Source organism: Papaver somniferum, chromosome 9 (genome assembly GCF_003573695.1).
Source record: "Papaver somniferum cultivar HN1 chromosome 9, ASM357369v1, whole genome shotgun sequence".
NCBI classification, from domain to species: Eukaryota; Viridiplantae; Streptophyta; class Magnoliopsida; order Ranunculales; family Papaveraceae; genus Papaver; species Papaver somniferum.
The window spans coordinates 171,064,780-171,082,990 of NC_039366.1; positions in this window are offsets into that span (position 1 = coordinate 171,064,780).

Consider the following 18,211-nt stretch of genomic DNA (forward strand, 5'->3'; position numbering starts at 1 on the left):
TTAATATCTCTCTCTTGATTTGATTTTTACTCAAGCTAAAAACAATAGCGAGTCTTTATCAAATACAAGGAATACTTGGACGGTACCAAAGACCAATGTCCAGGGATCAATCAATATCAATCAACAACCAAAGGTTGGATTTCCAATTGATGATCACGAACGCATATCCTGTATTATTTCAATTATATAAAATATAATGCGGAAAAGAAATAACACAGACACCAAAAATTTTGTTAACGAGGAAACCGCAAATGCATAAAAACCCCGGGACCTAGTCCAGATTTAATACACACTGTATTAAGCCGCTACAGACACTAGCCTACTGCAAACTAACTTCGGACTGGACTATAGTTGAACCCCAATCAGTCTCCCACCGATCCAAGGTATAGTTATACTCCTACACCTCTGATCCCAGCAGGATACTGCGCACTTGATTCCCTTAGCTGATCTCACCCACAACTAAGAGTTGATGCAACCCAAAATCACAGACTTGATAATAAACAGATCTGTCTCACACAGAAAATTCTATCAAAGGATAAATCTGTCTCACAGATAAACCCTAGGTTTTGTTCCGTCTTTTGATATGAAATCAAGGTGAACAGGAACCAATTGATAATCCGGTCTTATATTCCCGAAGAACAGCCTAGATTAATCAATCACCTCTCTACAATCCTTCCTGACTACACAAGCGGATTGTCGAGGAATCAAAAACAGTGAGACGAAGATGTTTGTGACTTCTTTATCTTGCCTATCGGAGAACTCTCACGATCTGAAGCCAATCATTCGATTGTACTCGTACGATAGAAGATGCAAGATCAGATCACACAACTACGATAAAGTAGTATCGGTCTGGCTTCACAATCCCAATGAAGTCTTTAAGTCGTTAACCTGATTTTAGAGAAGAAAATCAAAGGTTAATGGAGATCGACTCTAGCGAGCGCACTAGTAGCACACAGACGTGTGGGAATTAGTTTTGCACAATGCTAGATGTCTCCTTTATATAGCCTTCAAATCAGGGTTTTTCCTTCGTTACGAAGCAATCCGTATTCACCGTTAGATGAAAACCTGATTTATATTCAAGCTAATATTTCTCAACCGTTAGATCGAAATCTTAGCTTGTCACACACACTTGGGTAGACGTTTACTGGGTTCGTGAAAACCATGCCCAAACGTGTACGTGTATGTTGGTTCAACATCGTAACCCAAAAGGTTAACCATATGAGCATTTCATATTAACCTTGTTCTTCTTCAGCATAACTAGTTCAATTGACTCAAATGAACTAGTTAAAGAGTTATTCAATTTCTATGAGATCTTATGTAACTACACAAGACACAATTGAAACAACGATGATTCGATTCGATTGAATCGGCTCATGAACATTATAGCCATGGTTTGCATAAAGCATTCCTTAGTAATTTAATGTTTCATGTTTAGAGCACATCTTTAGATCATAACCTCTTAAGTTCACAAACAAGTTCGCGGACTTAAGTTAATCGGTTGAGTTTTCAAACTCAGCAGAAATTCTCGGAAAGAGAACTTCCGCCAGTTCGCGGACTGGGTTCGCGAACTAAGTTCGCGGACTTAGCACATAAACGAGTTTTGAAAAATCCAACAGAAATTCTCGGTCGAGAACCTCCGACAGTTCGCGGACTGAGTCTGCAGACTGGGTTCGCGGAATTGGCAAGCCAATTCCACAATCCTCCTGATTTCTCTTGATCAACAAAGTTAGAAAAATTCGGTTCAAGGAATACATGGTTATGTAATCTAAACTCTCATTTCAATCATTGAGACATTCTCAGAGGACGCTATGTAGCCGTTATTCACAGACTGATTCACGTCAGAGCAATTCTCAAAGTGATTGATACTTTTCATGACTTTCGTCACTAAGTGAAGATAAACTTGATCAAAGCGAAACGCTTTACCAACACACGAATTTCGAGATAAAAGATAAGCAATGAATGCTCAGCTCGAAATGTCAAATGTGTATGATCTAGTTTATATAACATAAGACTTTTGTCTCATAAGAAGTAGGAGATATAAGAGATAGACTTTTGAGTGATAGTTAAGTTCAAGTCTCCAGATACCTTTTTGTTGATGAAGTTCCACGGTTACTTGTATAGATCTTCGTCGTTGTATGATGAATCGCCATGAAGTCCTTGAGCTCAACTACACTTTTCTATCCTAGTCCGAGACTTAGTTATGTAGGCTAGAAATCAAGATTTATAGTTTTGATCACTAACATTGACAAACATGCTTGAGATAGCAACGCATGCGAGGTTGACCGAGCTATGCTCTAACAATCTCCCCCTTTGTCAATTTTAGTGACAAAACTATTAATACATATGGAATACAAAAAAGATAAACTTTAGTGGCTCCTATTCCACAGTCTAATCTTCAACGTTCCTTGAAATCTTCGTCTTTCCAAGTACTCCAATGATCCCAAAGGTTGTAAGTTTAGCACCATCGTTGTTGAAGATCCGTAGCTATAACAATGAGAGAAATCGAGATTCTCGATCATTATTATACAGTGTCATAGTATTATTATATAACATCAAAGTCCAATTGTATCACGACTTTAACAATAATACTACGGTGATATGTATCACTCCCCCTAGTCAATACTCCATCTCGATCATGGAAACCACTCCCCTTTACACAATGTTCCGAAAACCATATGTATTTGTAGTGTGAACTACAATATTTCTCCCCTTTTTGTCAATAAAATTGGCAAAGGTACAAGAATGGGATCATAATGAAATTTCCACAAGAGACATTTCATGACCAAAAGAAAAATACATACCAACTTAATTTAGATGCAATCTAATAGCCGAAGCTAACAGCATTCATCAAGGAGTTTTAAGATACAAGATAACCCCTATAAAATTCCACAACCGCACTCCCCGCAAGATATTACCATTAAGCACAAGTTCAAAAGAACTCTCCCCCATTTGATGTCATTACCGAGAGAACAACAAGAGCGACCTTAATTTCGAAAGAAAAGAAGGATTTTTTATTGGACACCAAAAACCATAGGAATGATTTTCTATATCCAAAGCTCAACCAAATTAACCACAAGTAAACCCATGATTAATTCAATTGGAATACGCAACTAAATCAAACCACAAAAGTGATCAATTTAATTGAAAGTGCTCTACATAAGTAAACTCACGGAGCTACGACTAAGTCAATCACACGGAGATGACTAACTTAACAGTTCAAATATTCAACATAAGGAAAACCTTACGGAATATATGACTACATTAACCAAAGAATATGATAGTGTAGCCTTTCATATACTCAACACAAGAAGTTGTGGAATATATGAAAACTCAACTAGATTAATTACAAGAGAACCTACAATTAATTTAATTGGAATACAAACAACCAAACTAATCATCGAAGTAATCAATTTAATTATTTTAGGCTCAACATAAGAGAACTTATGGAACCCCGTCTAAGTTCATCATAGAATATGACAACCTTAACCGTACATGTACTCAACATAAGAAAGAAGACTTATGGAGTACTAACTAAATAACCAAACTAGTTGATTAATTTAGTTCCTAATGCTCGACAAATAACATCTTATGGAACAACCAACAAAGCCAAGGTAAATCGACTTAGTTGTAAGGTGCTCAACATAAGACACACAATGGAGCCTTCACGGTAAAACATAATAAAATGGATCAATAAAGATCAATACCGTGGATAACATACAAGGATCTATTCTATTTTCCATCATAACGACATAATAAACTTTATCATTGTTGAACAAAAGATTTTATCCTATTTTCCATCAAATACATGATTGCATAGGTATAACTTTTGTATATGTCAAAAGTCCATTCGTCCTTTCATCAATACGAATACCGATTCATGAACGACTTTATTTTTGACAGCAATATGGGACCTTCAATTTCAAGGACATAAACAATACATATCCCATAAAAATATTGCAATATCACAAACCATTAAAATACTGCAATAAACATCATCCTCCAAATATTTTTAGAATTTAATACCAATAAACATAAAAAATAACATAAGAAGATGAAAACAAAAATAGCTATGTGTAGTCACAATCATCGCTATTCAAAGCACTAGTTATTCTTCCAACTAATCCAAAAAGAAGACATACTAGGTATCTATACCTCTTATCAATCATTTCACTTACCTTGAATATTCTTCTCGTATTCCCTATATTCTTCAAGCTCCTCTTCGATTAGGTCAATCCTTGATTCAAGACTATCCATTTTCTCCTCTTATCAATCGAATCGAATCATCTTTGAGGGAAATAGAACTGTCCATACATCACTTTCTTTACTTGAAAGACTAGAGGAGGACATGATAGAGAGGATGAAATGAGAGTGCTGAAGAGGTAGAGCCTTTTAAAAGGAATACAGGTGTAGAATTTCCAGAAACACCCTTTTTACCAAATCCTAACAGAAGTTGGTTATCGAAAAAAACCAAAGCCGTTCACGAACAGGACCTGAAAAAGCACAAAAGAAAAAAAAATGTTACAGCCCCCTCGTATATTATGATTCTTGTATAAGAGGAAGAGAACACAAGAATCATTTTTCAACAAGATTACTGAGCATAAGGCCTCCAATCCAAGGTTGGATTGGGATAATCTTTGCAAAGAGAGAAACCACCCATTTCACTAGGTTTCTGCTTATCCATTGTGATCAGAGTTTTAGAAAACTTGACTGCAGATCTTTGCAAAATCTGCACCGTTTTTGAAAACACCTTTTGATGAAGGGTAGACTTCCTTTTTGTTTTCAGCATACTATGGTTATCCAGGAAGGACTGTTTTTGATTTGACGTGCTAAGATGATCTTGAGGTGAACTCAACTGAACGGAGTGATTTGGTAGACTCTTTTCCGATAAACTCCTGGAGTTCAACACAAAATCAGAAGAGGTTTGCTGATCCAACACAGGCGGATATGTCATGAAGGAATCATGAGAATAATTTTCAGCAAAAAGACTAAGAAAGCAATCATAGATTTCCTCATGACAATAATCAAGAGTATTCATCCATGCTTTAGTTATCTCTCTTATCTCCGTTTCAGGATTTTTCGAAGAGGCTTGAACACACATAAAACCAGTTTCATTAGTACGGCTCTTCTTGGTATTCTTATCCTTTATATTGACTAACGAAGTTTCCTTTTGAGACTTTCTTTTACTACGTCTGAGGATCTTCTTAAGTTTTGTATAAACAAAGACAACGTAGAAATAAAGCAATTCTCAATTTTCTCTTTCGTCAATTTTGGATGACAAGATTTATGATCAGGAGAGGTGACACGGTTGCCAAGCAAATGATGATCGTCTCTTGCCATATATTCGCGATCGAAAATTCTAATTTTTCCGACCAGTGTGTTTCGTGAAAGAGTATTAAGGTTATTTCTTTCAACGATGGCATGTCTTTTAGATTCGTATCTGGATGGCAGCGATCGAAGGATTTTCATCACAATTTCCATTTCAGGAATTGTCCTACCCAATGCACATGATGCATTAACAATTTCAGATAGTTTGTTATGAAAATCGTCGAACGAATCTTCTTCTGCCATAGAAAGGTCTTCCCATTCAGAATTAAGGTTTTGAAGCCTAACTTCCTTTTCACTGGGGTTACCTTCAAATACGCTTTCTAAAGTATCCCAGGCTTCTTTAGACGTAGTGCATGAGATCACATGATGTCTAAGGTTTGGGGAAACAAGATGTCGGATGGCATTCAACCCGTCGGAGTTTTGCCTTGCAACAAACAACTCGGAAGTATTGTACATACATAAATCTTTTGGTACAACAACATCTCTTTCCATAACAACGGGAGTTTCATAGTCATTCACAACACATATCCATGATTGGAAGTCACGCGACTGAAGAAAAGTGCGCATATCAACTTTCCACCATAGATAGTTTGAGCCATCGAGGACTGGTGGTACGTTAATAGAGATAGCACTTCTGTCCATAGAGTCAGATCGCTACTAACATAGACTTGTTAGGTCTTGAACGTGTTTGCCTGCTCTGATACCAATTGAAAAAGTGTGGGTCTAACAATACCACCCAATATTTCGCTTAGCAATCTGTATGGACTAACTCCGAAATACTTTGCTAGAGAATCAACTAGACAGTCAGACTCAATCTAGATAAAAATATCTCAAGAAGTTAATATCTCTCTCTTGATTTGATTTTTAGTCAAGCTAAAAACAATAACGAGTCTTTATCAAATACAAGGAATACTTGGACGGTACCAAAGACCAATGTCCAAGGATCAATCAATATCAATCAACAACCAAAGGTTGGATTTCCAATTGATGATCACGAACACACAACCTGTATTATTTCAATTATATAAAATATAATGCGGAAAAGAAATAACACATACACCAGAAATTTTGTTAACGAGGAAACCGTAAATGCAGAAAAACACCGGGACCTAGTCCAGATTGAATACACATTGTATTAAGCCGCTACAGACACCAGCCTACTGCAAACTAACTATTGACTGGACTATAGTTAAACCCCAATCAGTCTCCCACCGATCCAAGGTACAGTGATACTCCTACGCCTCTGATCCCAGCAGGATACTGCGTACTTGATTCCCTTAGCTGATCTCACCCACAACTAAGAGTTGTTGCAACCCAAAATCACAGACTTGATAATAAACAAATCTGTCTTACACAGAAAAGTCTATCAAAGGATAAATCTGTCTCCCACAGATAAACCCTAGGTTTTGTTCCATCTTTTGATATGAAATCAAGGTGAACAGGAACCAATTGATAATCCGGTATTATATTCCCGAAGAACAGCCTAGATTAATCAATCACCTCTCTACAATCCTTCCTGACTACACAAGCGGATTGTCGAGGAATCAAAAACAGTGAGACGAAGATGTTTGTGACTTCTTTATCTTGCCTATCGGAGAACTCTCACGATCTGAAGCCAGTCATTCGATTGTACTCGTACGATAGAAGATGCAAGATCAGATCACACAACTACGATAAAGTAGTATCGGTCTGTCTTCACAATCCCAATGAAGTCTTTAAGTCGTTAACCTGATTTTAGAGAAGAAAATCAAAGGTTAATGGAGATCGACTCTAGCGAGCGCACTAGTAGCACACAGACGTGTGGGAATTAGTTTTGCACAATGCTAGATGTCTCCTTTATATAGCCTTCAAATCAGGGTTTTTCCTTCGTTACGAAGCAATCCGTATTCACCGTTAGATGAAAACCTGATTTAGATTCAAGCTAATATTTCTCAACCGTTAGATCGAAATCTTAGCTTGTCACACACACTTGGGTAGACGTTTACTGGGTTCGTGAAAACCATGCCCAAACGTGTACGTGTATGTTGGTTCAACATCGTAACCCAAAAGGTTAACCATATGAGCATTTCATATTAACCTTGTTCTTCTTCAGCATAACTAGTTCAATTGACTCAAATGAACTAGTTAAAGAGTTATTCAATTTCTATGAGATCTTATGTAACTACACAAGACACAATTGAAACAAAGATGATTCTATTCGATTGAATCGGCTCATGAACATCATAGCCACAGTTTGCATAAAACATTCCTTAGTAATTTAATGTTTCATGTTCAGAGCACATCTTTAGATCATAAACTCTTAAGTTCACAAACAAGTTCGCGGACTTAAGTTAATCGGTTGAGTTTTCCAAACTCAGCAGAAATTCTCGGAAAGAGAATTTCCTCCAGTTCGCGGACTGAGTTCACGGACTTAGCACACAAACGAGTTTTGGAAAATCCAGCAGAAATTCTCGGTTGAGAACTTCCGACAGTTCGCGGACTTGGCAAGCCAATTCCACAATCCTCCCGATTTCTATTGATCAACAAAGTTCGAAAACTTCGTTTCAAGAAATACATGGTTATGTAATCTAAAATCTCATTTCAATAATTGAGACATTCTCAGAGGACGCTATGTAGCCGTTATTCACAGACCGATTCACGTCAGAGCAATTCTCAAAGTGATTGAAACTTTTCATGACTTTCGTCACTAGGTGAAGATAAACTTAATCAAAGCGAAACGTTTTACCAACACACGGTTTTGAGATAAAAGATAAGCAATGAATGCTCAGTTCGAAATGTCAAATGTGTATGATCTAGTCTATATAGCATACGACTTTTGTCTCATAAGAAGTAGGAGATAGAAGACATAGACTTTTGAGTGATAGATAAGTTCAAGTCTCCACATACCTTTTTGTTGATGAAGTTCCACGGTTCCTTGTATAAATCTTCGTCGTTGTATGATGAATCTCCATGAAGTCCTTGAGCTCAACTAGACTTTTCTATCCTAGTCCGTGACTTAGCTATGTAGGCTAGAAATCAAGACTTATAGTTTTGTTGACTAACATTGACAAACATGCTTGAGATAGCAACGCATGCGAGTTTGACCGAGTTATGCTCTAACAATAAGAAAACTTACAGAGCAACAACTAAATAACCAAACAAGATGATTAACTTAGTTGAAAATGCTCGACATAAAGTACCTTACAGAATAACAACATAGCTAATCAAAAATAATCAACTTGGTTGTTTAAATCTCAACATAAGACACTTTACGGAGCCTCACAGTAATACATAAAATATGGATCAGGGAAGATCAATTACTGCGGAATACTCAAGGATTCATTCTATTTTCCATCACTATTTGCACAATGACATACAATAGACATAATCCTTGCAAACAAAATATTTTAACCTATCTTCCATCAATAATTGACAATATAGGCTTAACTTTTGTATTTGTCAAAAGTACATTCATTCTTTTATCAATACATGCATATTAACATACGAAATACTTTACTTTTGACAAGATATGGGATGGTCAAGGTCACGGACGTAAACACACACATCCCATAACAATATTGCAATATATAAAACCATAAAGATTAATACTGCAAAAATCATCTTCCAAACAACTTAGAATTTAAACCCAATAAATCTAAAAACATGAAGATGAAAACGTTGGACATAGCTATGTGTAATCACAATAATGGCTATCCCAACCTCTAGTTATTCTTCTAAACAGAAAAATAGAAGATTTACTAGGCAAACTAAAGGAAAAATCAGAGTTCATTGAGGACCTCGTATCTTTCAATGAATCCATCAAAGAAGGTATTACTGATTTCCTTTATTCTCTTGACTATAGACACACCATGTTCGTGAGTTTAGAACACTAAATTTGCGATCAACAACCCGAGCAAGTTGTCTAGCTTTGATGCAGTCCATGATGAGCTTCTTTTGATTCCGTATCAGAATATTCTGATTTGCAAGGATTCTGGCCCGACCATCTAGGAGTTGGTTTATTTGCAGTTGCAGATTTGCAAACTCGACCTTTGAATCGTTTTGAAAACGAGTTAAATCCTTGACAGAATCATCAATCCAGGAGTTGTGATCCTTTATTTCAAGCATCTTCTTTAGAACCAGCTCTTGAATTGACTCACGTTCTTGAGTATCTTCCTCCATATCAAGATGCACAATCTCTTGAGATTTTGCAGAGTTCTCCATATTAATTTTTTTAAGGAAAGGAAAACCCAACAAAGTAATATATATGTGTTTGTAAACACAGGTTGGAAACCCTAAGAACTCACAGGAGGAGGACGCGGACGTTTATGGACCGTCAACACAAAGAAAACTTAAAACAGAAAGAAAATAATATACAACATACTTGAGTATTTCTCAATAATTTTCCTTGTACCTCTCAAGTAAGAAACAAGGAAAAGAATACCTGGAATCAGGTGGTAGGTGGAAATTAATCCCACTATGATCATCGAGAAAGGAGTTGTACATATCTTCTGGTAGTTTGATCTTTGTTTTCTTCGCCTTTCTTTGGTTAACCTTCATCCCATAAGAGTAAGACACAGTGTGGTTAACATATCCATCAGAAGGGTTTCTCTGAGGACTAAATCTAGGACCTCTTGCAAATGGTTCAAGAGGATCAGAATAGAGAGGAATCCATTTTCTAGACTTAGATTTACCAGAAATATTCTTATAAACACAGGGAATGCTTTTTTCAGCAGTACAAGAATTGATACTACTAGATAGCATATGATTCCTGTGATGATTTCTAAGAAAGAGATCACATTTATAAGGTATCTGGTTTTCTGTGGGCATGTGATTCACTACACTAGTCGACAGACTATTTATCCCATTGACAGTGTAAAGAAGCAAATTATGAAGTTTAGAAATTTGTTTCTTTCTGGCAAAACAATGGATAGCATAGTGATTTTTTTTCCCACAGAAAATACAGGTTCGTGGAGGAGAAGCAACAATTGGCACCTGTTTTAACTTCATAGCCATGTGAGAAGATTGTAAGTTATGCAAACTTTTCTTGACACAATCTTCTTCTGGAGATCATTTCGTCATGTACTGTAACTCGTGAGAGTTAGTATGTACAAAAAAATTTCTCTTTAAGACAGAGTTTTCCTTTTCCAAGGATTTACACTGTTCATGAGCTAGAGTAAGAGATGCTTCTAGTTTCTCTTTTTCAACACGAAGTATGTTAAGATCTGATGAATGAGTCTCGATCAAACGTTTCTCTCTAATTGAGTCTTCCTTAACAATATCTTCAAGAACACTAATCTTTTCACGATGTTGAGTAGTTTCTTGGAGAAGTTTTTCAATATTCGTAGAGAAAGACTCAATGATGTTGTAGAGTTCATGTTCTCGATCAAGAGACTTTTCAAATTCATCAATAAGCTGATCATGATCCTGAAAATCAATAATCTCAGCAGTGTTTTTTGAGATTCTGGTGAGCTCCTTTTCAGCTTTTGCCATAGTACCCAATGTCTGATCAGAGAGAGAGAGATGTCAGCACCAGATGGGATAACCTTATTACCTCGGGAATCGGAAGAATCTGCTATGGAGTGATCCTTTGAGGTATTCCCAAGACATTTGGCATAGTTAAAATATTTAGAAGGCATCTTGGTATGCGTGTAGGAGATTCTGTCCACAGACTCAGATTGCCACAAACACAGACTTGTAAGGTCTTAAACGTGTTTGCCTGCTCTGATACCAATTGAAAAAACGGGGGGTCTAACAACACCACCCAATATTTCGCTTAGCAATCTATATGGACTAACTCTGAAATACTTTCAAGAGAATCAACTAGACAGTCAGACTCAAACTAGGTAAAAGTACCTCAAGGAGATAATATCTATCTCTTGATTTGATTTACTCAAGCTAATAGAAATCAGCGAGTCCTAATCAAATATAAGGAATAACTCGGATGGTACCAAAGACCAATATCCGAGGATCAATCAATGAAAATCAACAACCAAAGGTTGGATTACTCTAATTTATGATCTAACGCACAACCTGTATTATTTCAATTATAAAGATAAAACAATATAATGCGGAAATTGAAATAACACATACACCAGAAATTTCGTTAACGAGGAAACCGCAAATGCATAAAAACCCCGGGACCTAGTCCAGATTGAACACACACTGTATTAAGCCGCTACAAACACTAGCGTACTCCAAATTAACTTCGGTCTGGACTGTAGTTGAACCCCAATCAATCTCACACTGATCCAAGGTACAGTTATGCTCCTGCGCCTCTGATCCCAGCAGGATACTGCGCACTTGATTCCCTTCGTTGATCTCACCTACAACTAAGAGTTTCTACGACCCAAAGTCGAAGAATTTAATAAACAAATCTGTATCACACAGAAAAGTCTACGATAATAGATAAATCCGTCTCCCACGAATATACCTACGAGTTCTGTTCCGTCTTTTGATAAATCAAGGTGAACAGGAACCAATAAATAATACAAGACTTATATTAGAAAAACTTAGTATTATCAATCACCTCACAATAATCTTAATCGACGCAGCGAAAAAAGATATTGCGGAATCACAAACGATGAGTCGAAGTTTGTTTGTGATCACTTTTCTATCTTTCCTATCGGAGATATAAAATCTCGAGCCAATTATTACAATCGTACTCGTAACGATAGAAGATGCAAGATTAGATCACACAACTACAATAAAAGTAGTATCGGTCTATCTTCACAATCCCAATGAAGTTTTTAAGTCGTTAACCTGGTTTAGAAGAAGAAACCAAAGGTTAAAGGAGAATCGACTCTAGCTTAGCACAACTAGTATCACATAGAATGTGTGGGTATTAGGTTTCCCAGTTGCTAGAGTTCTCCCTTATATACACTTTCAAATCAGGGTTTGCAATCAATGTTAGCTTAGTAACAATCAATATTCACCGTTAGATGAAAAACTGATTAGATTCAAGCTAATATTTCTCAACCGTTAGATCGAAAACTTAACTTGTCACACACAAATGAAATTTCCAATTTTGGATTTATGAACCGTACCCAAACATTAACATTTGTTGGTTCAAAAAGTCAACCAAAAGGTTAACCATATGATTACTCCATGTTAGAGCATAGCTCGGTCAACCTCTCATGCGTTGCTATCTCAAGCATGTTTGTCAATGTTAGTGATCAAAACTATAAGTCTTGATTTCTAGCCTACAAATCTAAGTCTCGGACTATGATAGAAAAGTGTAGTTGAGCTCAAGGACTTCATGGCGATTCATCATACAATGACGAATATCTATACAAGGAACCGTGGAACTTCATCAACAAAAAGGTATGTGGAGACTTGAACTTATCTATCACTCAAAAGTATATCTCTTCTATCTCCTACTTCTTATGATACAAAAGTCGTATGCTGTATAGACTAGATCATACACATTTGACATTTCGAGCTGAGCATTCAATGCTTATCTTTTATCTCGAAATCGTGTGTTGGTAAAGCGTTTTTCTTTGATCAAGTTTATCTTCACCTAGTGACGAAAGTCATGAAAAGTTTCAATCACTTTGAGAATTGCTCTGACGTGAATCGGTCTGTGAATAACGGATACATATCGTCCTCTGAGAATGTCTCAATGATTGAAATGAGAGTTTAGATTACATAACCATGTATTCCTTGAACCGAAGTTTTCGAACTTTGTTGATCAAGAGAAATCGGGAGGATTGTGGAATTGGCTTGCCAAGTCCGCGACCCTAGTTCGCAGACTCAGTCTGCGAACTGTCGGAAGTTCTCGACCGAGAATTTCTGCTGGGATTTTCCAAAACTCGTTTGTGTGCTAAGTCCGCGAACTCAGTCTGCGAACCCAGTCCGCAAACTGTCAGAAGTTCTCACCCCGAGAAGTTCTGCTGAGTTTGGAAAACTCAACTGATCAACTTAAGTCCGGGAACTTGTTTGTGAACTTAAGAGGTTATGATCTAAAGATGTGCTCTGAACATGAAACATTAAATTACTAAGGAATTGTTTATGCAAACCGTGGCTATAATGTTCATGAGCCGATTCAATCGAATCGAATCATCTTTGTTTCAATTGTGTCTTGTGTAGTTACATAAGATCTCATAGCAATTGAACAACTCTTTAACTAGTTCATTTGAGTCAATTGAACTAGTTATGGTGAAAAAGAACAAGGTTAATATGAAATGCTCATATGGTTAACCTTTTGGGTTACTATGTTGAACCAACATACTCGTACACGTTTGGGCATGGTTTTCACGAACCCAGTAAACGTCTACCCAAGTGTGTGTGACAAGCTAAGTTTTCGATCTAACGGTTGAGAAATATTAGCTTGAATCTAAATCAGGTTTTCATCTAACGGTGAATATGGATTGCTTTGTAACAAAGGAAAAACCCTGATTTGAAGGCTATATAAAGGAGACACCTAGCATTGTGCAAAACTAATCCCCGCATGTTTGTGTGCTACTAGTGCGCCCTCTAGAGTCGATCTCCATTAACCTTTGATTTTATTCTCTAAAATCAGGTTAACGACTTAAAAGACTTCATTGGGACTGTGAAGCCAGACCGATACTACTTTATCGTAGTTGTGTGATCTGATCTTGCATCTTCTATCGTACGAGTACAATCAATTGATTGACTTGAGATCGTGAGAGTTCTCCGATAGGCAAGATAAAGAAGTCACAAACATATTCGTCTCACTGCTTGTGATTCCTCGACAATCCGCTTTTGTAGTCAGGAAGGATTGTAGAGAGGTGATTGATTAATCTAGGTTGTTCTAAAGACAGAATAAAACCTAGGGTTTATCTGTGGGAGACAGATTTATCCTCTTATAGACTTTGCTGTGTGAGACAGATCTGTTTATTATCAAGTCTGTGATTTTGGGTTACAACAACTCTTGGTTGTGGGTGAGATCAGCTAAGGGAATCAAGTGCGCAGTATCCTGCTGGGATCATAGGCGTAGGAGTACAACTGTACCTTGGATCGGTGGGAGACTGATTGGAGTTCAACTATAGTCCAGCCCGAAGTTAGTTTGCGGTAGGCCAGTGTCTGTAGTGGCTTAATACAGTGTGTATTCAATCTGGACTAGGTCCCGGGGTTTTTATGCATTTGCGGTTTCCTCGTTAACAAAATTTCTGGTGTCTGTGCTATTTCTTTTCCGCATTATATTTTATATAATTGAAATAATACAGGTTGTGCGTTCGTGATCATCAATTGGAAATCCAACCTTTGGTTGTTGATTGATATTGATTGATCCTTGGACATTGGTCTTTGGTACCGTTCAAGTATTCCTTGTGTTTGATTAGGACTCGCTGATTTCTATTAGCTTGAGTAATATCAAAAAATAAGAGAGAGATATTAACTCCTTGAGATACTTTTATCTAGATTGAGTCTGACTGTCTAGTTGATTCTCTAGCAAAGTATTTCGGAGTTAGTCCATACAGATTGCTAAGCGAAATATTGGGTGGTGTTGTTAGACCCCCGCTTTTTCAATTGGTATCAGAGCAGGAAAACACATTAAAGACCTTATAAGTTTGTGTTTGTAAGCGATCTGACTCTATGGACAGTAGTGCTATCTCAATAAATGCACCACCAGATCCAGGGATTTCAGAATTCTCTTCCATGAATGATTTAATTAAATCTGTAGAAGAAATTCTATCTAAACCTCCACCAGGTTTAAAATCCCTTGAAGTGTTTTCAGGGCTTGAAAAGAAGCTTGAGAGCTTATCTCTTGATGTTTAGTTATACCTCCAGAAAGAGCAAGAATCTCTTGACAGGCTAAAACAAGTTATGATGAATAACATTTATGTTGATATTGATTTACTAATCAGTGAGAGCAATGCTCCTCCTCTACGTAATCCAATTAGTTGTAACAAACTAAACGAATTACAAGAGGAGTTTAAATCTCAGTCATCTGAGTGTATCACCTCAAAGCATGAATTGATTCGTTGCTCAATTCCTGATACTTCATATAAATATAGTAGTATTGCCTTCTATTGATGGTGGATTTTCATTTAAGGCTAAAACTGTAAAAAGCTAAAATTATGCACTGATATCCTACAAAGGATAAATCCGCTGATAAAATGATGAATACTTCTTCACTTCGCTAATTTACTTAGAATGGAGCATGTAGCAACAATCCCATGTACCATATGAATTTATGGCATCATGACCAGCCTTGTATTTCCTGTGTTGTTCCCACTAAACTCTCATTATTGGTGCGGCATGACGACTGAGTGTTAATTTCAGCAGAGTAACACGAATCTCCAAGTGTCACTAATGAGGCATGCACGAAATACCTGTACAGGCTACAACTCTCGGTGTGTTATACTAGCCCGATTAAGCATATTTGAATCTGGACTGACCATATCAGTCTCAGAAACAATCACGACCACGCGAGTTGGCCATATGATTTAACCATCCTAGACGATCCTCAGCAGGAGCAGGCTACTACATTAATGACCACCAGCGGGCCCACTTATGCCTTGGTCGGTCGAATACCTACCATGCCTCCCAAACTACCACCGAACACCATCCTGAAGTTGGATGTCCAGACGGGTATGGAGCATCTTCGAGGAATCGTACAAACAAAGGCCACCTATGGCAGTCTCAAGTTCATCACGTCCGTCCAACTTCATCGACGTGGTTGGACGGCGTGGATCATCCCAAATCCGGTCGAACAAGCGTCATGGTGTACACCGGCGGACCTTCTTCCTACCTGCATGACCGGCTCTTCCTTAACCTGAACAGATTGCAATATACGATTGTCTGAAGTTGTGTCAGCGTGAAGAATTGAGGGTCGCAGGAAATTCCTCTAAAGGTCCCAAATTGATCACGACCATCCAATTTCACCGGCATGATTGATGGCTTAGATCGGACCCATAGCCACCAGGCAGGTATTGGCGCGTTCACCACCGGCCCAACATGGGCCCCATATGCTCGGCCTCCCCAAAGGAGAAGCGTGGCTTGCCAATTCGTCCAGCCAAAGCAGCGTGGACGTGAAACCCTAATTAGGGTTTGCGGCACATCACATGTGTCGCAAATCAGTCTCAATCATCCATCTTCGTAGGTATAGATAGAGGGTGTAGATGTAGATTCAAAGGTCCCATAGCATGTCAACACAATCACCATGGGCCCGCCTACATACATGACTAATCGGTCAATGACAACTATGGTTGGTCGTCTCGATTTGTGCGCTCAAACTAGGCATGGCCGCGCGTTTTCAATAGCAAATCGATCTCGACCACTCCACTTTGCCGGAAAAATTGAGTGGCTTAGATCACATCTTCACGGGACAGTGAGGTACGGACGTGTACACTGGCCTGCCGACTACATGCCTGACTGATCGGCCAAGACCGACCATGGTTGGTCTTCTCGAAACGCGCGCCCGAAGTAGGCACGACGTGCGGTCTTCAATTCCTTTGCGGCATGGGATTTCTGTCGCAAATCGATCTCAACCACTCCTCTTTTCCAGAAAAATTGAGTGGCTTAGATCGCATCTCCATGGGACAGTGAGGTACAGACACCTACACCAGCATGTCGTCTACACGCATGCCCAATCGGCCCTGCCAAAAACGTGTCCATGCTTGGATTCAACCAAGCTAAAGGTTGGTGTTCGAGCACCTCCTAAACCCTAATCCGACGGTCTCATATGTGGGTCGCAAGCCATCTCGTCCGTCCAACTTCACCAACTTGGACGGACAGTCTAAGACAGGAGTTAGGCGACCAGTGAGGCATCACCACAATCACCGTCCACCACTCTTCCACACAAAGTGATCGGCCAAGTCAGGACTTACCTGTACAACCTCCAAACGATCACTCGAAGATGGCTGGACGTGATGCTATTTTAAGATGCTTAATCCGCGACTTACTCCGTTAAGCCTTAAAACAGCGATGCTTCACATATGCTGAATATATTCGATGCATTACCTGCATAAAATTTACACGATACTTCACAAGTATCGACTTCCTAAATAACTTAGTTATTTAATCTAGCATCACATGCTACTTTTTGTGGGTCCCACTATCCACACATTCGAGACATCAAACATGTCACAAACTGGGGGATACTTACTGGGGTATTGGTCTGGTAGTTTACAGCGTGCAGCGCACAACGCGCCATCACACGAACGTGTAAAGAAGACATGGACGGTTAGTGATGATGGGAGAAGTGGGCAAGACTGATCGTGTGACACTAACACACGCAACTCCACTACTCCATCACTCCACTTTCTCCACTTCCCATGAGAGACGTGGGTTAGGCTCAATGACTTGTATAAATAGGTTCTCCTCCCTATTTCCAAGACATAACAAGACAACAGAAACCAAGTTTTGATACAACCGTATCCAAACACCAGAACTGGTAGCTTACATTCTGCAAGCCAATTCAGCTTTCTGATACAAGTATTACACGGCCAACACCTCCACAATCTCAACACCTTCTTCTCTTCCCTCCCTAAGATCAACCCATCTCCTTCACTTTGTGACCGAAGCAAGTATGGAACGGCCATTTCTTGGTTTAGGCAGGAGTTGTACAGATTGATTTCTTGAATCACAAGCACTCCCGTGCAGTGCATTTGTTTAGGGTTTAGATTCATTTCTCATTCACACACCCCAAATTACCAAAACCGGCAGAAATAGTTTTCACCCATAAACACCTTCTTTTATGAAAAAGCTAGGATGTCTCTGTTTATCAAAAGAGTTTCCCCTCGGAGTACTAAAAACTATTTGTGGAAACTGTTTTTTATAAGTTGGAAAACAAGAAATCAGAAACACAAATCCTTTTGGGTTCTCTTGAAGTTCTTTGATAGACTTATAAAAACAGTTCCTTGGGTGTTTCTCAACACTACAAGATGTAAGAGTTGCTGGAAAGAAACTCTCTCTTGGTTCCATGGTGAGCAGGACAATGTTCATC